Here is a 4,063-nt window from a genome sequence, read left to right on the forward strand (position 1 = left end):
AGATCTAAAGAAGTGTTACTGCCTGCTTAAGCTTCAGTGGAAAAGCTGTCTTCTTGGTTTAACTGAATGTAAGAAGGCACAAAGAAGAAGTTCTTCATCATTGTATCTGAAGTAATTTCAGCATTTTGCAACTCATACCAATCACTAAATGACATCATGTAACAAATAGTTGGTCTCTGAACATCATTAAAAGCAGATGGTTCATGGAAAGAATCTGCTCCCATGTTATCAAAGATAAGCCAATATCCCACATTCAGTTCAGGAAGACGACAGCTTTCCACAATTTGATCCAGCTCATTACAGGATGGACCCCAAAGGCTGCTTGTAAACAGATGCTCATATTCTTTGCATTTCTTGTGAATCTCCGGAATGGTATTTAAGTCCTCAGACAGTTTACTTGCAAAAGAACCATAAACACCATCATTCATAAAATATGTAAAGACTGGTTCATCACTTCTGTTTTTTTCTACTCCAGAAGAAAATTTATCGCTGCCAACAGCTTTCTTTGCAATGATATTAACTACAAGTTTAAATGCAGAAGACACATAGTAGCTTCCAGGTTCTGAAATTATCTTAATGCCAGATCCTTCAGGAAAGTAGACATCCAACAAAGGGCTGATAACATGATTGATCTCTTCCAATTGAAATTCTGTTCCTGCGAAGCCTCCACTAATGTCTAATATGTTCATTTTGAAACCAAATTCTCCAGTCATGTCAAACACACATCGAACATCAGACAAGGCATGGACATATACTTGAGATTCTTTGCAAGCACTCGAAGTGTGAAATTTAACCCAAATTATTTGGACATCAAGTTCCTTTGCACATTCCATGAGATGCCTACAGTTCTTAAATGTAGTGCCAAACTTCATATTACCCTCTTCACTTCCAGTATTATCTTCTGTTGCAATATGTAGTAAGCCCTTGGCATTTGGATGATTATGTGCAATTTTCTTCAATTCAATCTCATTGTCACATGTCATGATATTCACACCAACTTTACCTGCAACACTTGCTTACATGGACTTATATAAATTATGTTTTCTGGAGATACACCCAATTCTTGCACTAAAGCCATTTCACTTTTACTGAAACAAATAAATTCAGTTCCAAGAGCTGCCAAAATCTCAAGTACCACTGGAGTGGAGTTGCACTTTACCGTGTAGAATGGCTTTATCTGAGCCACTACATTCTGCCAGTGACTGTGTTTCTTCACAATCTTTCCAAGATCTCCCACAAAGAATGCATTCTTTCCTGTCAGGGTAAGTTCATTAACATAGTTATCAATAACATTTCCAAGGTTTGTTCCTTCATCCAACAGGCCAACGGAGTAGTTTGCATTTGTCGATAAATCCTTTCATCTCAGCCTTATTCCACAAAGCCGAAAGTCATAAACCAAGAAGAACAAGAGACGGGCCACCAAGCCTTATGTCTGGGTCCTTAGAATATGCAACAAAATGGACAAGTTAGAAGAAGGAACCCCCCTACCATCATCGTTGAAATCGAACTGCTCCCTATACCTCACTTCTCCTAGGCCCTCTGGGTAGTTGTATACTTGGTCAGAAAGTTTGCGGTGAGATAACGGCCCAAAGAGTCGGGTAAAGCGTCTTCTCTGTTTCGGCGGAATTTTTAAAGAGGGATGTGGTTACCTTGAACAGAAATACCCAAGGCGGCCTGGGCCTTAGGCTACAGGAACGACATGGAGGGTAAAGTGCAGCACAGACACCAGCTGGACAGCAGTAGTGGCGGCGGCCGAAGGGGAAATAGAACAGCGCAGGTAAAAGAAAAGCTACGACTACTTGGGGAGGATTCGGCCTCGTCACACTGCAAAGCAGCAGAGAGAGAAAGGATGAGAAGAAACCGAGTAGGCTACGACATGGGGAGCAAAAAAAAGAAAACGTAGCTACCGAGCGAAAAGCCAGAGTGTGGGCAAGACCTTTCTTAAGTGTCACAGAGCAAAGATGTCAGCTTGAGGACTAAGGTGCACCTGACTCAAGCCATGGTATTTTCAATAATCTCATATGCATGTGAAAGCTGGACAGTGAATAAGGAAGATCAGAGAATTGATGCATTTGGGTTATGGTGTTAGAGGAGAATATTGAAAGTACCATGGACTGCCTAAAGAACAAACAGATCTGTGTTGGAAGTACAGCCAGGGTGCTCTTTGGAGACCAAGTTGACCAAACTTCATCTATCTCTCATACTTAGGACATATTGTCAGGAGGGACCAGTCACTGGAGAGGGATATCTTGTTTGGTAAGGTGAGGGCAAGAGAAAAAGAGGAAGACCCCTAGCGAGATGGATTGGCAAAGTACCAGCATCAATGGGCTCAAGTGTGGCAACAATTGTGAGATTAGCCAGGTCCGGTAGTGTTTTGTTCTGTTGTGCATAGGGTCGCTATGAGTTGGTACCAACTCTATGACACCTAACAACAACAGTAAGTGCCTACGAACATATGGATGGATAAATAAACAGTAGTATGAAATACTATGTAACATTAAAGAATACCTGTGGTACAATTAATTAATATGTCCCTTCTTGCTATAGTGTTGTGGTTTTTTTTAAAGTTTTTTTTTTACTGTGAATTGAGTGATAGTTTACATGGGAGAGCATCAGCTTTACACTCATCCTATTGTATTTTGTTTTATTGCAATGATTACAAGCCCCTCCATATATCATCATCATTCAACAGCATTTGCTTCTATTCCCTTTGTTTTTTTTTATTTTGTTTTTGGATGTACACCAAAACACTCAGGAATATATAACAATTCAAACAACCAAAGGGCATACCCTGCAAGCCTGCCCCCTGGCTGCCAGCACACAGCTCCTCTCCCTCCATGAGTCTAGAGTCCCCAGCTGCTTCATATCTGGCTCCATCTCTGGCGTCGCTGCTTCTCTGAATAGGGTCCCACATTCTGCTCCTGCTCTTCCCCTTTATGATCCCAGGATCCTCCGCTTCTGGACAGTAAGACATTATTTTTGTTACAAAACGTCTACCTTTACATTGACCACAACTGCAATCAGTCCTGATAACAATTACTCACTATTGAACAACAAGAGTCTTATCCCCATCTCAGTGGAGATTCTACTTTCTCCCGTGCCCTCTGAAACTAAACTCCCTCTTGAAAACTTGTAAGCTAGTCACTTCATGTCTTTATAGCCCCCCCCCCCCCCATTTTAGGTAGCCAATGTTTAAGTTGCCTATCCCTATCAATCCTGTGTACAGAGGGGGTGGGAATGATCCTTGCTGTAAAGATTCCATCCCTCTTTATAGCTACTACATCCATAATTATAGGTCAAGTCCATCAAATTGTAGTGGATTACACTTTTTTCCCTCTTCTTTCTTCCTCTAGTTGAGTTCTGATCATCCAGACATTGAAGCTAAGTCAAATAGGTACTATCTGCAAGTATGGACATTCTTGTGTATCTCTCCTCACTTCATATCAGCTGCTCTAGTCCTCTGTAGCTATGCCCCTGTCCATGGGCTCAGGACTCCCCAGGTCTCACCATACTACTGGCTAACCATGTCTCATTCCAAATTGACAGGAGTCTACTGAACATGGTCGGACTAAGCCCACATCTTCATTGCTACTTTTCCTCCTCTTCCCCTATCGGTAGACCAATGTGTTTGCCAGCAAGATTGCATGCCTGCTCCTGTATTCCCTTTGAATTTCAATCTTGGAAGAGAGTTTGCCCTGAAGGGGCTTGATTGCTTGCATTGATGGCTCCCCAGTGAACAACTTGCTTGTTCTTGTAGTAGTCAAACAGACTGCCATTTTTGTTTTGGATTTTTCCTGATGGTCTTTCTTTCAAGAAGCATCTTCTGTTCCTCTAGCTGCTCCAGGCTGGTATGCTTGTGTTTTCAAGTAGAAATTTCTGACCTCAGAAGATTATGGATGGGGCTCAGGATTCCACCTAAGGTCTTATACACTATAAAGGCTCCACAGTTGGACAAATATTATATAAGAACACTAGTATAAATTACAATAAAAGGTTCTCACACAGAAAGAAGCATCCTTTGATGGTTACCAAGGGTGGGAAGGGAAGAGAGGATAAATCACTA

At 41.6% G+C, this 4,063-nt stretch overlaps 1 pseudogene; it reads right to left on the bottom strand.

Moving 5' to 3' along the window:
• Positions 1–26: 26 nt before the first annotated feature.
• On the bottom strand, positions 27–1,361 carry LOC102834241 (annotated as a pseudogene).
• Positions 1,362–4,063: the final 2,702 nt, after the last annotated feature.

The sequence above is a fragment of the Chrysochloris asiatica genome, unplaced genomic scaffold, assembly GCF_000296735.1.
Source record: "Chrysochloris asiatica unplaced genomic scaffold, ChrAsi1.0 scaffold00183, whole genome shotgun sequence".
Taxonomy (NCBI): Eukaryota; Metazoa; Chordata; class Mammalia; order Afrosoricida; family Chrysochloridae; genus Chrysochloris; species Chrysochloris asiatica.